The sequence below is a fragment of the Monodelphis domestica genome, chromosome 4 (genome assembly GCF_027887165.1).
Source record: "Monodelphis domestica isolate mMonDom1 chromosome 4, mMonDom1.pri, whole genome shotgun sequence".
NCBI classification, from domain to species: Eukaryota; Metazoa; Chordata; class Mammalia; order Didelphimorphia; family Didelphidae; genus Monodelphis; species Monodelphis domestica.
Genome location: NC_077230.1, coordinates 265,657,835 through 265,677,578, shown reverse-complemented (window position 1 = coordinate 265,677,578; position 19,744 = coordinate 265,657,835). Strand labels below are relative to the sequence as shown.

General features: G+C 37.0%; 1 protein-coding gene across 1 annotated transcript in view; it reads left to right on the top strand.

Annotated features, from left to right (window-relative positions):
- The window catches only part of PANX1 (pannexin 1), a 68,555-nt gene that overhangs the window by 16,682 nt on the left and 32,129 nt on the right, over positions 1 to 19,744 (top strand). The gene's annotated exons all lie outside the window — the stretch shown is intronic.

Here is a 19,744-nt window from a genome sequence, read left to right as displayed (position 1 = left end):
GGAAAAGATCATGTAATCGATGAATCATAATTTTTTTTTAAACAAAGGAAATCAGTTACATTGAAATACAGTTACCAAAATATTTTTTAAAAGAAGTTTATGGACCCTAGGTTAAAGAGTTCTGTTCTAGCATGACCTAGTTCTAGCTCTAACCCCTATGCCTGTTCTGCATCCCCTTACCTTGATAGAGACCCAACTACTATGTCTGCCTTCTCATATATGGTTATCAGAAAGTTTGTTGAGTCTGGCTACTCCTGAATGTTCAGTCTCAGGTAGTGTGCCATCTTCTGGTTCAGACTAGGGCAGAAAATCAGTTTCATATCTTCTTACCAATCTTGCTGGATAGAGGCAGAAGTGAGACTCATGAGGCTTTATCCTTTCCTTCTTTCTTAGAATTGATAACTAAGTATTGGTTCCAAAGCAGAAGAGCAATAAGGGGAAAGCAGTTGCTGTCAAGGGACTTGCCCAGGGTCACACAGTTGGAAGTGGCTGAAACCAGATTTGAACCCAGGTCCTTCTGATTTCCAGACTTGGCTCTCTATCCACTGAGCTACCTCATGGCCCCTGAATCATAAACTCTTAGGATTAACTAGCCCAACTCTCAACCAGAAACACTAATCCTCTCTACTATAACTTGATCATTCATAAATTTGATAATTCTCTGTTTGAGACACTCCTTTCCCACAGCGGAACCCAAGAATCTCTAAGAAAACCAGTTCCTTGTGATGCAGCCTGTTCTATTTTGGCCTAACTCCAATTGTTATTTGTGTCAAATTTATGTCAAAAATTATTGTGTTAAATATTTCCCTATTAGATTTTAATCTGGTTCTAATTCCAATCTCAGTGCTGCATGTTTAATACTTCTGCTCTAGTCAACTCTCAAACAGTACAAGTTGCAAAGAACTTGCTTTGGTAAAGAAAATTCCCTCATCTCATCCTGGAGTTCTCTATACTAATAAAATGATATGTTCAGGATATCCCAAGCATATAAGTATTATGTGTATATGCACACATATACATAAGCATGTGTGCATACACATATGTGAATGTGTATTACCTGTGTATGTACATACACCTGAGTAACTTTCTCTCCCCTCCTCTTCTACTTTCTGGAATAAAGCAGACCAAATCTAATTCTCCTTTTACATAATAACCCTTTAGACATCTGAAGATTAAATTTTTCCTGAATCTTCTGCTTCCAGAGGTCTGAGTGACCAGGCAAGGACAGGCCACTGAAGAAAAAGAGGTTACAAGTCTAGTAATTCTTGGGTGCGGCTTCTTTTTTTTTATTTTCCCTGATGAAGCAATCAGCATTTATTGAGGCAAATCTAGTTCTTTGTCATTTACAATCCTTATCTAAACGTTCACTAACCATACATTTAGTGATATACTTTGGAAGTTTACCAGGAATTATAATAGATTTCAGGGCCAGTAATTTGCAGACTCTCTTCAGTTCATTGAAAATCAAGACATTTGCCCTTCCCCAATCCTCCATGCCTCTTCCATTCACCAACAGCATCAATGGTGACTTTACAATCTCATCTGCTCATTCCTTGTTTTCTCTCAAATTCTTTCAGTTTTTTCAATTACATATAAAAAAAAACTGTTTCTATAATTTTAAAGTTCCAAATTCTCTCCCTCCGTCCCTCCCCACCTTTACCAGAAGGTAAAGCAATTTGATAAAGATTATACATATACAGTCATGCAAAACATATCCATATCGCTGTGTTGCAAAAGAAAACACAGATAAAAACCCCAAGAAAAATAAAGTTTTAAGAAGTATTCATTTCTCTGCTTTCATATTCTATCTGTTCTTTCTCTGGAGGTGAATAGTATTTTTCATCATAAGTCCTTTGGAATTGTCTTGGATTGTTGTATTCCTGAGGATAGCTAAGTCATTCACAATTGATCATTGTACAATAGTGATGTGGTCTCTTAAAAAAAAGGACAAAGTGCTTCAGTTGTTTGTGAGTTTGTGGTCTGGCTATGAGTACTGGTCTTTTGCTGTCTTGGGGTGTTTCTTAACAAGGGAATTACCACTTTTAGGAAGTAGAGAAAAATTAGTAGAGATAGGATAGTTTTTAGCAGAGTTCAACCAGTGTACTGGTAAAATCATGGCACTTGAATTCAGAAGAGAAATGGATTAAAATCCTGCCTTTGTTATTTATTAACTCTATGACCATGGACTTATCACATGACTTCTCTGTGCCTCAGTTTTTTTACATGTTAAAGAAACATTATGATACCTATAGTTTTTACCTTCCAGGTTGATTATGAGGATACAATGAAATAGTATATGAAAAGCATATTGCAAAGTTCAGTGCACTCTGTAAATGACAGTTGTTAATACCTCCAGTGATTTGCCTTTCCTATGGGATATTAAGAAAATAGCCCAGTCAACTGAGAAGTACATTGTTGTGAGTAATACTGTATCAAAGGATAGAGGTGGATGAGAGGGATAAAAGGAACCTCAGTTTCTAGTTTCTTTGATTCTCTGTTCAAGAACAAGATTCAAAATTTAGGGTACCAAATTTCTGCTAGTGCCTATAGTTTCAACTCAGCAATAGAAGAGAATCTGAAACCTGAGGGGAAATAGCACACTTCTTGGATCAAGTCAAATGATCAGGCATTTATTTCCTTGAAGTCCCAGCGTAAATCCTATTTTACTGGACATCTTCCTCAACCCAAACTCTTAATTCTAGTGCCTTCCCTGTATTAATTGTTTCCTGTTTATCCTGTATACAGCTTGCCTTATATATATTTATTTACATGTTGTTTCCCCAATTAAATTATAAGTATCTTGAGGCCTGATACTGACTCTTTTGCATCTTTGTATCTTTACCTCTTAGCAGAGTGCTTGGCATAAAGGAGGTATTTAATAAAGTATAATAAATATTAATAATAATAAATTCTAATAAAATAAATTATTGATTGATGAAGTGCTTATGTGCCAGGCATAGTGCATTGGAAATATGAAGAATGGTGAAAGGATCTCACAGTATAGTGGGAAGTCAACATTTAAACAATTATGTACAGATAAGATACAAGATAAATTGAATGTAATCTCATCTAGAAGACACTAACATGAAGGGAGAATTGGAAGAGTTTTGCAGAAGGTGGGATTTTAGCTAAGACTTGAAGGAGACTGATGGATGAATGAATTTATAAGCTTATTACCTTTTCAGAGAAAGGGAGAACAATTACTATATTCCTACTATGTATAAGACATATGTATATGTATACAAATCATATGTATACAAAATGAAACAAACCCTATCCTCAGAGAACTTATGTTCTTCCTGGTGTGGTAAAATTTGTTGGTAGAAAAATACAAGGTCATTTAAAGATGAAGAAACCACTAATGGTTTCAGGACAACTAACAACTTTACAGTGGAAGGGTCACCTGCATGAAACTTTGATAGAGCATAAAGTTTCTGAAAGGTGGAGGTGAGGAGAGTGCATTTTAGCCACTGGGGATAGCTTGGACAATTGAATGGAGGCAAAAGAAGGAATGTCAGTATGGGAAACAGAGACTTAGCAGACTCTCCAGTTATTTTGGCTGTAATAATAGTTTTAAAGGGAAGTAATGCGAAATGAGCCAGGAACTTAGGTTAGAGCCAGACTTTAGGTTCTAGAGGATCGTTGTTTAAAGAATTGGCAATGGGCCTTAGATTCTGTCTCCATTCTATTTCATCAGTTCTAGCAGTGAGGAGCCCATCTTTCAATACCTTGTTACCTGCCTCTTCAAATATTTATGTTTAAAGCTCCTGGAGCCAAAAACTTTTCTTCACTTCTCACAGTTTTTAAAGAGACAGTACCTTGGAAAAAGCAAATGGATTTTTTTCATTCCTTCTTCCTTTTTTCCTTCCTCAAGATCTTGAGTAAACACCTTAATTTTTAAAAGCATGCTTCCCTCAGTCTGTGATTAATGTTTGTTTTATGTCTATATCTGTGTCTGTGTTACAAGTCTTGTCTCATTTTCCAAATTGGGCATTCACAAATTATGTTCAGAGTCCTTCACGAAAGGAGATAATTAATTTTGGCCTCTAGACTTGACAGACTGTTCCATAAATCTTCTTTTTCCTTATCTTGGAGGAGCCCATTGAAGAGAAGAAAAAAGATTGATTTGGAAAATACAAAGGGAAATTTTATTCCAATTTGGTTATTATTCTCTTAGGTTTGATATTAAAGATTTATAAATGTAACCTTGGAAAATTGCTAATTAGTCTGAAAATATACTATGATACAGTGTAATTTTATGGTGATAATTATGTATCAGTTAAAGGTAATATGTTAGCTACATTTAATTCTGCACAATGCCTATAGCCAGACATCTGTTCATTATCACTAGGATTGATTAGAGATAATGATTTCAGTAAGTTTCAGAACTGTTTGAATGTAATTAATATCCAGCTTGACACCAAGAGGGAATTTTTTCTTTTCAAAAGGCAAAACACCATACTGGATTCTCTATCACAAAGGAGTCTTTAAAAAAATTAATACTTCCAGTATTAACATTAAAAATAAATTTAATAAATGTCAGTATGTCAATGTACTTATTAATTAAATGGTCATAAGATATATGGAAATTCAGTGGTTGAGAAGACACAAAACAATTTGGGTCTTTACCAATAAATACTAGACCTTTTGCATTATTTTCTACGAGAAACATTTTTTTTAAGCATTATTTTATTTGGTCATTTCCAAACATTATTCATTGGAAACAAAGATCATTTTCTTTTCCTCCCCCCCCCACCTCTCCCATAGCCGACACATGATTCCAGTGGATATCACATGTGTTCTTGACTCGAACCTATTTCCGTGTTGTTGGTATTTGCACTAGAGTGTTCATTTAGAGTCTCTACTCAGTCATATCCCCTCCACCCCTGTAGTCAAGCAGTTGCTTTTCTTCGGTGTTTTTACTCTCACAGTTTATCCTCTGCTTGTGGATAGTGTTTTATAGATCCCTGCAGATTGTTCAGGGACATTGCATTGTCCCTAATGGAGAAGTCCATTACCTTCGATTGTACCACAGTGTATCAGTCTCTGTGTATAATGATTTCCTGGTTCTGCTCCTTTCGCTCTGCATCACTTCCTGGAGGTAGTTCCAGACTCCATGGAACTCCTCCACTTTATTATTCCTTTGAGCACAATAGTATTCCATCACCAACATATACCACAATTTGTTCAGCCATTCCCCAATTGAAGGGCATCCCCTCATTTTCCAATTTTTGGCCACCACAAAGAGTGCAGCTATGAATATTCTTGTACAAGTTTTTTTCCTTATTATTTCTTTGCGGTACAAACCCAGCAGTGCTATGGCTGGATCAAAGGGCAGACAGTCTTTTATCGCCCTTTGGGCATAGTTCCAAATTGCCCTCCAGAATGGTTGGATCAATTCACAACTCCACCAGCAATGAATTAATGTCCCTACTTTGCCACATCCCCTCCAGCATTCATTACTTTCCTTTGCTGCTATGTTAGCCAGTCTGCTAGGTGTGAGTTGTTTTGATTTGCATCTCTCTGATTATAAGAGATTTAGAACACTTCTTCATGTGCTTATTAATAGTTTTGATTTCTTTAACTGAAAATTGCCTGTTCATGTCCCTTGCCCATTTATCAATTGGAGAATGGCTTAATTTTTTGTACAATTGATTTAGCTCTTTGTAAATTTGAGTAATTAAACCTTTGTCAGAGGTTTTTATGAAGATTGCTTCCTAATTTGTTGCTTTCCTTCGGATTTTAGTTACATTGGTTTTGTTTGTACAAAAACTTTTTAATTTGATGTATTCCAACTTATTTATTTTGCATTTTGTGACTCTTTCTAAGTCTTGCTTGGTTTTAAAATCTTTCCCTTCCCAAAGGTCTGACACGTATACTATTCTGTGTTCGCCTAAATTTCTTATAGTTTCCTTCTTTATGTTCAAGTCATTCACCCATTTTGAATTTATCTTGGTGTAGGGTGTGAGGTGTTGATCTAAACCCAATCTTTCCCACGCTGTCCTATAATTATCCCAGCAGTTTTTATGAAATAGTGTATTTTTATCCCAAAAGCTGGGTTCTCTGGGTTTGTCGTATACTGTTCTGCTGAGGTCACTTACCCCGAGTCTATTCCACTGATCCTCCTTTCTGTTTCTTAGCCAGTACCAAATTGTTTTGATGACTGCTGCTTTATAATATAGTCTGAGCTCTGGGACTGCAAGGCCCCCTTCCTTTGTATTTTTTTTTCATTGTTTCCCTGGATATCCTTGATCCTTTGTTCTTCCAAATGAACTTTGTTATGGTTTTTTCTAAATCAGTAAAGAAATATTTTGGAAGTTCCATGGGTATGGCACTAAATAGATAGATGCAGTTTGGGTAGGATGGTCATTTTTATTATATTGGCTCATCCTACCCATGAGCAGTTAATGTTCTTCCAATTGTTCAAGTCTAGTGTTAGTTGTGTGGAGAGTGTTTTGTAGTTGTGTTCATATAGTTCCTGTGTTTGTTTCGGGAGATAGATTCCTAAGTATTTTATTTTGTCTAAGGTGATTTTGAATGGGATTTCTCTTTCTAGTTCTTGCTGCTGAGCTGTGTTGGAAATATATAGAAATGTTGATGACTTATGTGGGTTTATTTTGTGTCCTGCAAATTTGCTAAAGTTGTTGATTATTTCGATTAGCTTTTTGGTTGAATCTCTAGGATTCTTTAAGTAGACCATCATGTCATCCACAAAGAGTGATAACTTGGTCTCCTCCTTGCCTATTTTAATGCCTTCAATTTCTTTTTCTTCTCGAATTGCTACTGCTAGTGCTTCTAGTACAATGTCAAATAATAGAGGTGATAATGGGCATCCTTGTTTCACTCCTGATCATATTGGGAAGGCGTCTAGTTTATCCCCATTGCAGATGATGTTTGTTGATGATTTTAGATAGATACTGTTGTTTATTATTTTTAGGAAAGACCCTTCTATTCCTTTGCTTTCTAATGTTTTTAATGGGAATGGGTGTTGTATTTGTATTTAAACATGAAGCTATAATTTGCCTCCCTATAGGAATACAGACAACTTTGTAAAATTTCTAGAGACATTTATACAGTATTGCAGTGATAATATACCTGATGTGAGAAAATTGAACTCTTTGCTGAAATAGGGCTTGGTTCTTATACCCGAGATTCTCTTAGTTCTATTTTTTTTGTTCATTTGTCCCCCCCCCATTCTAGTATTTACTTCTATTTTATATTCATTACTTGGGGCTTCTCTCCCACCCCCAATATACTACTGCTGCTTTTAGTTCTTTCCTAGTCAGACTTGGTTACAGGGTCACAGAATTTCATAACTGGGAGGGATCTTGGTGGCTATCCAGTCCAACCCAGATATGACAGGAATTTCTTAATTGCCATAGCCAGTAAGTGGTCATCCAGGCTGTGTTTGATGTCCAATGAGATGGGATTGAAAAACTCTCAAAGCCACCCTTTGGCCTTTTGGATTGCTCTCAGATTGTTGGGAAGTGTTTCCTGACATGAAACCCAAATTCACTTTTTTTAACCTCTTCCCATTAATGGCTCTTGGTTCTGTCCTCTGGGATCAAACAAAGCAAGCCAAATCTTTTTTCCACATGATAACACTTCATGTGTGTGAAGTCGGTGTGTTCCCCAATCTTTTTCTTCACCGGGTTCAGTAGCTTTTTTCAACACATCTTAATTAGACTTTAAAATTTTCAAAGGATGTATTACTAGTAATCAAAGGAAAGAAGATAAACTAAAACATCTGGTGTTCAAGATTTTTAAGTTACAGAGTATGTAAACCTCATCTTAAACTACCTCTAATTTAGATAAACTTGTATAAACTCCCAGGGCTAAGTAGTTCTTGTTCCTTTTTGGTTTGAATCCAAGCTTGGCTTTCACAGTTATCCAGGCAAGATATCTTTGCTTAGCCTTTAATAAATTGCTTGTTAATGTGACTCAGAAGCAAAACCAGTATCTTTTTTTCTCAACAAAAACTTTCTAACTCCTCCTGCCAAATCTTCGATTTCTTTATCTAGCTTTCTATTATTCTATCTCTCCTTCTATCTCACCTTCTAAACATGTTCTGTCTAGTTACTGTAGTCTCTCTAGTCCTTCCATCATTCAGTAGTCTCTAAGACCATCACCGATAATTTCACTCTTCTCCCTTTCCAGTCTGAATCCATAGCTCACCATGATAACTACATAGTCTTTACTCTTGAATCTCTTACTACCTTTTTCTTTTGATGGTGAGACCTTGTCAAACTCTAATACCTCCATCAGACTCTTCCACTTCTATTTATGTGCTACTGAACAGAGCTAGAAGAAAGCACATAACTGAGGCTAACTATATCTAAACAAATTCATTAACTTTTGACCATTTCTAAAAATATATGTCTCAGGGCAGCTAAATTGCTCAGTAGTTAGATCTCCAGGCCTAGAGTTTGGAGGACCTGAATTCAAATCTAGCCTCAGATGCTTCCTTTGGGCAAGTCACTTAACTCTCTTTGTCTAGCTCTTCTGTCTTAGAGTTGTTACAAAGACAGAAAATAAGAGATTAAAAAAATGTTATGTCCAATCTATATCATGAGTCCCTCATCTCTTGGTCAAGTGGAAGTAACATGCTTCATAATGGTTCTCTAGAATCATGGTTAGCCATTGCATTAGTTCTGGCCTTTCAAAGTTGTCTGTCTTTACAGTTTTGTTGTTATTGTATAAATTATTCTCTTTTTTTCTGCTTACTTCTCTTTGTATCAGTTCAAACGTATCTTCCTAGGTTTCTCTGAAAGAATTCCATTTATTATTACTTTTTTCTTTATTAATAGAGTTTACAAGTATATCAATCCTCCCCTCCCCTCCCTATACACACACACACACACACATATATATATAGATTATGTCTTTCATATTTTCATTTTTTACTTCTTTCTCTGGAGGTGTCATTCACAAGTTATTCTTCAAGTATTCATTCTGTAGGTGTATATAATGTTCTCTTGGTTCTTCTCATTTTGCTGTTCATTATCCCATGTATTCTTTCCAAGTTTTTAAAAAATTAGTCTGCTTATCATTTTTTGGAACAATATTAATCCATCACAATCATATACCATAATTTATTTAGCCATTCCCCAATTGATAGGCATCCCTTCAATTTCCAGATCTTTGCCACCACAAAGAGAGCTGCTTTAAGTATTTTGAAATGTATAGTTTCTTTTCCTTTTCCCCGATCTCCTTTGGAAACAGATACAGTAATATTAAGGGTATACACTATTTTTTAATTCTCTGGGTGTAATTCCAAATTGCTCTCCACAATGGCTGGATTAGTTTACAGTTCCACCAATAGTGAATAGTGTCCCCATTTTTCCATATTTTCTTTCAATATTTTTCATTTTAACTTTTTGTCATTTTAGTCAATCCAATGATTGTGAGATATCTCAGAAATGTTTCAGTTTGCATTCTGTAATCAGTAATGATTTGGAATATTTTCCCACATAACTATATATGGCTTTTCTTCAGATGATTTCTTCATCTGAAAATTGTCTTAATATTTTTGGTCATTTATCAGTTGGGGGATAGCTCTTATTCTTATACAGTTGAAAAAGTTCTTTACATATTTTAGATATAAGAACTCTCAGGGAAAGACTATCTATACTTTTTACTATTTAAGATGCAATAATATTCCATGCCGTCTGTATACTATCATTTCTTCAGCCATTCCCTAGTTTTTGGACAAACCCTTGGTTTTCCAGCTTTTTGCCACTATAAAAGAATCATTATAATTATTTTTGTACATGCAAGCCCTTTTCCTTTTCTTTGACTTCCTTGAGGTATAAGTCCAGTATTATTGAGTGTTACTGACTTGAGGCCCAGCACTCTATCCATTGTGCCACTCCAGGAATAATCCCTTTATCTTCAATCATAATTTAACATTTCAAGGTTCCAAGGTTTCAAACATCTCTGTGGGTAAACCCTACCAACAATGAAGAACATCTTCCAGCCATACTTTAGAAGAGGATTTTACATTTTGCCAAAGCCCCAAAAGTCATCATGGCCAGTTTTCATGAGCATTAAGAGGGAAAATGACATAGCAGATAGGGTACTAGCTTTGGAATCAAAAAAATTTGGGTTCAGATATTGCCTCTTACTAGCTATATGACTCTAGGCCAGTCATAACCTCTCTGGTCCTCCATTTCTTCATCTTTAAAATAAAGGAGGAAATTGGATTCACTGGCCTTTGAGCTCCTTTCTTACCCTAAATCTCTCTATAATCCTTTAATGACAGATGGCATGTTGGTGAGCCTATAGCTTTTTGTTGGAGGTAATATCTGCCAGGACTTGAGTTATGCTAGCATATTGACCTTGGTCACCTCAGTCTTATAATGTATTATCAAAATGGGACTTTAGTGAAGAATCCTAGATAATGGTCCATGAAAATCAACTTGGTTTCCATTTAAACAGATTTTTCCCCTCTACTATTTCTTAATGAGCTTTTGAGAAATTAGCTTTTTTTTTTCCTCAAAAGAGACTTGTGACTCATTTTATGTAACAGCAGAAAGGAAAGAACCTTTGGTTTCATTTTTGAGCCCTTCTCTTTCTATTTTAAGCAAAACATGATGGTAATTCTACTTATTAGAAAATATGAAAATGTCCCTTTTGAGCTTGTGAAATTGTTGACATCAATCATAGATAGGATATCAGTGCCTTAAAAATGTCTTAATGCAGTCAAACACAGTTATTCAATGAGCAAATACGTTTATTGAGCCCCTACTTGCCATTCCAGGTAAAATAGGAAAAGAGAGCTTGCCTGAGTTGGTGTTAGAGAATCCCAAAATGTGAGCATTAGAAGGAACCTGGGTGGCCATCTAGTCCAGTTCATCCACAGAAGAATATTCACTATAATATATTCAATTAGTTATAATCCAGTTCTTCCAGAGAGGGGGAACCCATCAGTTCTCTAGACAACCCATTCTACTCATTGTTGGGGAATTTTTTCAAACATTGACTTCTTACCCTCATTGTGGCTGGTTTTGCCCTTTGGATCCAAATGGAACCAATGGGAGCCAGGTGGCACAGTAGATAGAGGGAGAGGTGGGAGGAAATAAATATTTATATATGTGTTGGCACTGGTCTGGGTGCTAGCTAGCCTTGGAGTCAGAAAAACCCAATATTAAATCTAATCCAAGATACTTGTTAGCTGAGTGAACCCGGGCAACTCATTTAACCTTTGCCTGCCTCAGTTTCTTTAACTGTAAATTGGGGATAATACTAGCACCTACCTCCCAGGGTTATTGTGAGAATCAAATGAGCTAATATTTGTAAAGATTAGCACAGTGCCTGGCACATAGTAGGTGCTTAATAAATGCTGGTTTAAAATAAAGAGGATCTGAGGCAATAGTGGAGAGAGAGACAGACCTGGATATACAAGCTCTTGGCTTCAAGTTTGACCTTAGACACTTCTTAGTTGTGTGTTTCTGGGCACATCACTTATCTCCAGTTGCTTAGCCCTTACGCCCTTCTGTTTTGGAACCACTACTTAGTATTGATTCTAAGACAGAATGTAAGAGTTTTAAAAATAAATAATACTTTAAAAAGGGGGCCATTTGTCTATAGTTAGTGAATCAGGTTTGAGGGGTACATGCAGACTTGTTTAACTTAAGGAGTGTTAGTGCCTCTCATGGTTTATAATAAGTAGAACTTTTGTGAATTTAAGAGTGACAGTTTGATATGGCAGAGCAATGAAGTAAGAGTTAGAAGAACTGAGTTCTAATCCTGTCTCTGCCCCTACTTAACTAAGTTTCCTCTGTGGGCCTCTCTTCTTGCTCTTGCTCACATATAACATCCCATCTCTAGTCTGCATATGTTTGTACAGTTCATCCCCTAAACCTGTAATGCATTCCTGCCTCACTCCTACCTCTTTAAATTCCTATTTTTGTTCAAAGCTCAATTCATATTGTTGTTGGTCAGTCATTTTAAAGTTGTGTCCAACACTTCATGACTCCATTTGGGGTTCCCTTGGCAAAAACACTGGAATGGTTTGCCATTTCCTCCACCAGCTCATTTTACAAATGAGAAAACTGAGGCAAACAGGGTTAAGCGATTTCCCCAGGGTAACATAGCTCATGTCTGAGTCTGGATTTGAACTCAGGAAGATGAGTCTTTTCCAAGCCCAGCACTTTATGCATTGAGCCACTTTGCTGTCCATATACCCCACCCTAAATATGAGGTCTTTCTTTAATCTTTCCAGCTGAGAGTACAACCCTCCAACCCCTGCAACTACCTTATATTTTTTTACTCCATCATAACAGTCCCATTTTCTCCAATTTTCCACTTAAAAAAAAATACACATCAAGCCCTGTCTTCTGAACAAAGTTATTCCTGTTCCAGGACTATTCCTAGTGTCCTTCCTCACAAATTACTTTGTTTAACTACTTGGTGTTTATTTATATTCTCTCGGTCTCTCTCCCTTTCTCTGTTTCTCTGTCTCTTTCTGTCTCTTTCTCTCCCCCTTTCACCTCTCTCTCTCTCTCTCTCTCTCTCTCTCTCTCTCTCTCTCTCTCTCTCTCTCTCTCTCTCTCTCTCTCTCTCTCTCTCCCTCTCTCCCCCCACCCCGTCTCTTTTTATGACTTTCCTTTTCTCTCCCCATCCTCTCTCACCCCACTCTCCCTCTCCTCCACTTCTGCTTGCATATATTCCTTTTGTTAGAAACTCCTTGGGAATAGGAATTCTTTATACCTATACCATTGCCTAGCACTGTGTTTGGCACATGGTGGGTATTTAATAAGTGCTGCCTCCAATATCATACTTGCTTTTTGTCCTTACATTGTTTTCTTCTCTTTTAAAACTGGAAATTTGCCTGGGCAAGCACCAAGTTGAGCAACAATGGGTTTCCCAGTTTTGCTGGCTTTATATTTAGTATCCTTCCCAAGTCATGGTTATTTTCCATAGAACTCACTCTTCTTTTATAGACCCCAAGGGAGGTTTCCTGTATTAGACCTAAAAATAAAGTTGAAGAAGTTCAGGATTTGGAGTTAAGACGACCTAGAATTTAGTCTCAGTTCTTCCCCTGTGTGGCATTGAGCAAGCTGCTTCATCTCCTTGGGCACCTCAGTTTCTTTATCTGTAAAATAGATGCAGTTCTTATTCTTACCCACAGGGCTGCTATGAAGAAAGCAACCAAAGGATCTGGCTACACATTTAGTTTATTAGGATGCAACATGGACTCCAGGCTCAGGATTGCAAATAATCCAGGTTTATAGCATGCCACTTCCCCATCTCTCTGTACTTGGAATACTCTCTCTCCTCATCATTACCATTTAGAACTGCTAACCTTCTTCAGAGCCTAGATCAAATGCCACCTCCTCCCTGAGACTTTTCCTGTTTACTCCAGTGGCTAGAGCCTCCTTCTCATCACCACCTCATATTTATGTTATGTATACTTAGATGTGTGCATATTTACCCAGTATAATGTAGTTTCTTGAGAGCAGGAAATGCATATTTTTTTGTTCTTATATGCTAGCACAGTGCTAGACACATAATAGGTAATTTTTTTTAGTGCTGATTCATTGATTGATTTAAATGAAGTCCAAGAATAGAAAGATCGTGCCTTGTTCAAAAACATATAACAATAATAATAATTATGGTGATGATGATTTTAATGATAATGATCATAACTGGTAGGTGTCAGACACCTTAAAGTTTGCAAAGCACTCCTAGGTCATTTCATTTGATCTTCACTAAAACCCTGTAAGGTAGGTGCTATTACCGAGTCTAAGAGAAATTAAGAAAACTGCCCAGGGACCCATTACTTGTAGGTGAGTGAGGCAGAATTTGAATTTGGGTCTTTCTTATTAGGACTCAGTGCTCTATCTACTGTAGCACCAAGCTGTCTCAGAACTGTTGCTATTTAGATTGTAAGAACCCCACAACTCTAAGATGCTCAGACTCATGAAGTATCTCTGGGGTTTTTATGGTTCAGTTGGGTCCAACTCTTCATGATCCCATTTGAGGTTTCGTTGGTGAAAATATTGGTGTTGTTTGCCATTTTCTTCTCCAGTTCATTTTACACCTAGGGAATACAGGCAAACAGTTCAATGACTTGCCCAAGGTCATATAACTAGGAAGTGTCAGAGGTCAAATTTGAACCCAGGAACTCCCATCCCTGGACCTGGATCTTCATTCACTGAGCCACTTACCCCCAGAGAGCTTATTTTTCAATTCTGCAAACTCTTCCTATTATATGTCAGGCACCAAGCTAGATTCTTGGTGTCTAAAACCAAAAATGAAATAGACTCTGCCCTCAAGAAGCTTATGTTCCACAGTACTTATACCTACCTTCAATACACTACCCATTGCCTGAGCAGTATGCTGTTTTAATGAGATGGGAGATGGTGGACTTGCTTTCCAGGATGCACTAGATAGAGTTTCCATACATTATCTTTTTCTCTCTTTTTCAGTTTTATACTTTTTCTTCTTATTTCTGTGGATCATGGAGATGTTTTAGGATAAAAGTTTGTGTTTACATGAATTCTGATCTTTTTTATATGCTTACCTGAATGGAATTTCCATCATCATCATTATTATTAATTATATATCTTATGTAGCACTTTAAAGATACATATATCCTTGTTTAACCAAAAGTAAGGCAGAAAAAAATGTCAATGACATGCTCTTCTCTCTCTTCTTGACTTCAGCTCCATTTGGTATTGTTCTTGGCTCCAGGGGTAACGCCTACATCTTATCAGGCTCTATCCACCTTCCCTGTATGTGATTTCCACCTATGTTCATTACTGCCTTGATGAGTCAAATTTTAAAGCCAGAAAAGATCTTAGAAATTGGTCTAGATCAACTCTTTCGATGAAGAATAAATGAATAATGGGTCACCCATCAAGGCAGCTGCAGAACAAGTACTAGAATCTGGTTCTGCTAACTTGTCTTTCCCACTACGTTTTGCTGCCTTCTTTCTTGACTACACTAAACTAGGTATCCTTGGATATTTCTCTAAAGTGATTATGTTTAATATATTTGAAAAGTATGCATTTGCCTTCATAATGGAGCAGTTTTACACAGACATACGGATCAATAGTTCCTGAAGAAATCGCTCTATGTTTAATCAAATTATTTTCCTTGTTCTATTGAATTGCCTTTACTCCGTCCTGTAGAGATACAGTAGAAAAATATTAATTTCTCTCTCTCAAGTAGTTCAGAGCATTGTATCTCAAAATGTGGATAGTGAAAGAGACAATTTTCTGAGCTATCAGTTTATACTCTAGAGAATGAGATTTGATTGGGCCAATTGCAGTGGAACAAATGTCACTTTTCAAGAAATATCACTTTTCCATCTGTTGAGGTTAAGATCAAGTGTATTTCTGTGCCCCCTCTTATAAGCCATTTATAGTAAGCAAGCAGGAAAAGTCTGGCCTAAACGAATGTTTTTGCCTTGTACAATTCTAGCTTCCCAGTTTGAGGTACAGAGGGTACTAGTATTATTTCACAGATTTAAAAAAGTTGTTTTACTTCAGTTAGCTTTTGACTTTGGAGAGACAGCTTGAGCAGGGATTATCTGGCATATATATTCATTCATTCATTCATTTATTCATTTATTCTGATTAAGACTTGGGGATCCTAGGATTCTAGGGCCTATGAACTTCCAAGGCATCTTTGGACAGATTTCAAAGGGTCCCTGAACTTAGATGGGAAAAGAAATTACACCTTTATTTTCACTTATATTTGTTTTCTTTTGTAATCCTTATGTCTTTTCTTTTATTCATTTAAAGACATTATTCTGATACCAGGTTTATAGGCTTCACCAGATGACCAAAGGGGATCATTGTAATAGAAATGTTAATCTGTGTGACACTATTTCTTGTTACAATAACTAGAATGTACTCTGGCTTGAGACTAGAGAGAGCTGCTGCTAGTATGGGGACACACCTGAGGGTACCTAGTTACAATGGTGGAGATAGAAGTACTACAAAGATAGAGAGACACTGAGAGATGCTGCTACAGGGGAATGCACTGGGGTTTGCCTATTGATCCCTACTGATGACTAGTAGATCAATCTATTCCCTCACCTTCTCCTCCCTTCACCTCCTCCCTTTCCACCCTCTCTCACGTGCCTCCCTTCCCTTCCCCCTTGTCAGTCAGTCTCCTTTCTATGTAACTCAAAGGTGACTATGAGGTTTAGAGAAACTGCTCTTGTTCTCTTTCTCAGGTAAGGAGGTTACTTGGAAACAAACAGGATGGGAATTGAGGTGAAGGGGTTAGGGATGTCCCTAATCTATAAGGAGAATTTAGGAGGGTTATGGAAATAGTCAGTCTTGTCACAATTGTGACTCAGATGGACAGTTAGAGAGATGGAGGACAACTGTTTGAAATCTTCTCTCTTCTTCACAAAGCCACCAAGAAAAGTCTCTCCTTCAACCTGACTTTCCTCCAATTCTTGGTCAGTCAAATCTCAGAGAGAGAGGAGAGGTTTCTCCCTTAGTCAGAGAGCCCAAAGCCCAGGTTTCCCCCTCGCCAGCTTCAACTGCTTCTCCTCCTGGGAACATTCCATTTGGAACCTTCTTCTTGATTGACAGACAGGTCCCCAGCCTTGTTTCTTGCATCTTGGCTTGTCCTGCAAAACCTCTCTCTCTTCAAGTATCTATCACATCATGGCAGTTAAAAAAACAACTACAACAACAACAACAACAAAAAACCCTTAAGAACTATTCTAATCCAACCTCTTCTGGTAAAAGATGAGAAAATGGAGCCCTTAAAAAAGTTAAATGACTTGTACAGGAACACACAGTACATAAGTAGCAGAGGCAGGATTCAAATCCAGCTGCTTTAATTAAAATCCTATGCTCTTTCAGAGTCAGATTTTACATTTATTCCTCTTATTTTTAAGCCTTCTTTCACCCAAATTCTGTTGTGATGTTTTATAACAATGTAGAGGTGATGGGTTTTTGAAAGTTGTATAAATAAATTGTACTCTCTGATATATTAATCAAACTGGAGAGGCTATGTGATTTAACCTTAGTCATGTGGGTGATTGTGTGCATAAGTATATATGTATGAAAAAGTATATATATATATGTATGTTTATGCATATATTTAAAATAGAAATCGATTCATGCTATATATAATTAGTAATATAAATATATTTATAATAAAAATAAAATATATTTTTAAAAAACTTTCTTTTGGTCAGAAGATCAGTCTAGTGAGCTAAGTACAGACAAACTCTAAAGATACATCTTTAGACACAAGGTGATGAGTTTATTTTCAGTCATAACAAATCACAAAGATTTTTTTTTTACTAAGCCATAAAGGGTTAGAATTTGCATAAGTAAAAGAACTACTTACAATGATGATGTCCTTGGAAACAAATCTGGCCTTGATGACTAAGACTGCGTTGTTCCAGTTGACTGAGGACCTAGTCATTCTGTCATCCAGTGTATTAGCTATCTTTTCCAATTTCAAATCCTCTGTAAATCTGAGAAGCATTCTTTTTATGCCTTTTTGTAAACTGGGGCCAAGTCAAAGTTCAGTGAATAATCTCTCTCCAGGTTGACAATAACTTATCAACCAACACTCCTTGCAGAGAACATATCCACTAGTTATGAATCCATCTACCTGCTCGTATCTGTAAAAATGGAGATTCCTTGGTATTTCCCACAATTCTCTATAATCTCACCTGAGTCTCCACATAGTCAAGATCACAATTTGTATTTAACTGGCAGTAATGCCTCCCACAGGCTTCTTCTTTTCCTTCCTTTGCAATGATGTAGCAAGTATAGTGGTAAGCTAAGCACAGGGATTTTGAATGGGCTAATCAGCCATGGGTTTGTGGTTTTTATTTTGTATCCTTGATTTCTAATGATCCTTAATAAACCTCATAAAATATATTTTTATTATTAGAGATATATAATTTAATTTTTACATATCATTGACCCCCAAGTTTCTCAATCTTATCCCAAAGACCAAAAGACAACATATAAAGTAGGGTACAGATGTCAAACTCATGGAAAGAATACTGTAATGACTTGATTTCAAAAACAAATAGGGTGATAGTAAAGACTGCATTTAGTTGTCTTTGATAAGCTTCTCACCATCTAAACTGCATCTGAAGCTAGTAAAGTAGATAAAATTGCTGTGACACGATCGCAGGGATCATTAAAAGCTATAGAACAGGAGAGGTGCTGAAGCTGTAGGAAGGCAAATGTTTAAATAGTCAAAAAAGGGAAGAAAATAGGATCCTTAAATTGTAGGCCAATGAGCTGTGCTTTTGTGTCTAGCAAAACCATAAAAACATTTTTAAAGAGATGGCTAGTGAACACAGAGAAAAAGAAGCCACCATCACAAAGGCTCTTAATCAAGAACAGGTCATTTCAGGCTACTCTCATTTCCTTTTTTGACAGGGCTACCAGAGTAATAGAAGAAGAGAACACCAAAGGTCTGGTTTATCTAGATTTTAGTGCTGTGAGAAAGCTTTTCATGTGGTTCTCATGGTCAAGATAGAGAACAAAAGGCTTCAAAAAGTGGCTCAGTGGATAGAAAGACAGACCTGAAGTCAGGAGGACTTGGATTTAGATCTGGCCTCAAACACATTCTAGTTATGTGACCGTGGTCAAGTCATTTAACCCCAATTGCCTAGCTCTTGCTACTCTTTTGTCTTAGAATTGATTCTAAAGCAGAGGATAAGAGTTAAAGAAAATTAAACAAATGATTTTGACTGGTTAGAACACTTTGTATGGCATTTCATAAGACCACATGTAAAGCTATACATATGTAAAGCTGATTTTTGGGGAGCCTGCTGGTCTGAGATAGGAGGGTATGGCTAGATAGCAAGCAGTTCATCTGAAAGAGTGCTGATGGTTTTGAGGACTGTCAGCTCAATGCAAGCCCACAGCTGAGAAAGCTATTCCTATCTTGGGCTACATTTGGAGAGGCAGAAGCCTAGCATTTAGGACGAGGGAATTAATAATTTCTGTACGTTCCTCCTCAGTCAGAACATATGGAGTATTGTGTTCAGGGCTGGGTGCCTCATTTTGGAAAAGACATTTGTAAGCTGCAGGGCATCCAGAAGAGAATTGCTAGTATGGCAAAAGATTTCACTTGGATTTCACATTAATAGCCAACACCTTTAGAATGCTTTTTAAGGGCTGACTGCGAATCAAGGACTGCAAAGACAGGATTAACTATATTAATTTTTAATTGTATAGGACTTCGAATTTATTATCCTAGTTGATCCTCCCAACACCTGAAGCAGAGGTGATTATTATCTCCATTTTACATCTAAGGAAACTGAGGCTGAGGGGGATTTAAGTGTCTTGCTTGCAATTACACAGATACCAAGTATGTGGAATAAGATTTGAGCTTCGGTTTTCCTGAGATTCCTGTCATACTTTTTCACCCCTTTCCCCATTCTTGTCTTTGCAATGAATGGGTCTTAGAGTCACAGAGTCCTTCTGAGCAAGCTTCTCCAAAAACAGAATCAACAGTAACAACCGGCTGAGACAAAACATTGGGAAAGAGTTGGCCAAACCCAAGTCTTATCTGGACCAGACTGAGAAAGTTGTGAAGCTGTTTACAGGCTCTTGGCCATACTTTTCACCCTTCAGCAGCCCACATGGGACTTTCAGGCCCTGAGGTGGTGGGATCTGTTTTCAGTTCATTATATTACATCCCACTCTGCCAACCCTTTCAGCATAATTACAGGGCCAATTAATGGCCCAAGTGTTGCCTGGGTTTCCAGCCGGCAAAAAAAGACCAAAAGCAGCCT